Consider the following 646-nt stretch of genomic DNA (forward strand, 5'->3'; position numbering starts at 1 on the left):
GGCCGCTGCGTGCGCGCGCCAGCTCCTCCCGCCCTCGAGGCTCCTTCGCCGTGCGCATGCGTGATGTGTGTGCCTAGGTCTGGCGGATCCTTCCTCCTGGAGTTGCAGGAGGCGGAGCGTTCTCCCTGCCAGTCGAGTGGAGCTGTGTTTTTGAGGTACAGGATGTTTCTGAAGAAGGAGTAAAAGAACAACATTCCATGCAAACTCCACTTAGGAACCAGACGCTGTGTTCTCGGTCTGGAATGAAGCCAGATCCGCTTTTTTGAGACACAGCTCACTTTAACCTAGAATTAAAAAATAACGGATGTGTTAAGTGAGGGAATGTCTGAAAGCCAGTGAAATCTTCACGTGAGATCAGCAAAGATCAAATGATTGTTCACAGGCAGTAGGACTTCAAGAGGTCCTGATGAAGGGCTTTGGGACAAAGAAAGGATGTATTGTAATGTTATGGCTATTTTAGAAAGATGCATAGACAAGAGAGTGGGTGCGGCAAACTTGAACTGTGTTCACTGGGCTCTGTGGACAATGCAGACGCCTCTTTCATGAACTGGAGTTTTCTGTGTCCTGGGTGAAACCTACTAATACTTGGTTGCCTCTGATTACCTGCATTTGGAGTACTTTTCATTTAATTTATCTTGCTGAGATC

This window comes from Cavia porcellus, unplaced genomic scaffold (assembly GCF_034190915.1).
Source record: "Cavia porcellus strain 051 isolate PalLab524CR breed Dunkin Hartley unplaced genomic scaffold, mCavPor4.1 scaffold_18, whole genome shotgun sequence".
NCBI classification, from domain to species: Eukaryota; Metazoa; Chordata; class Mammalia; order Rodentia; family Caviidae; genus Cavia; species Cavia porcellus.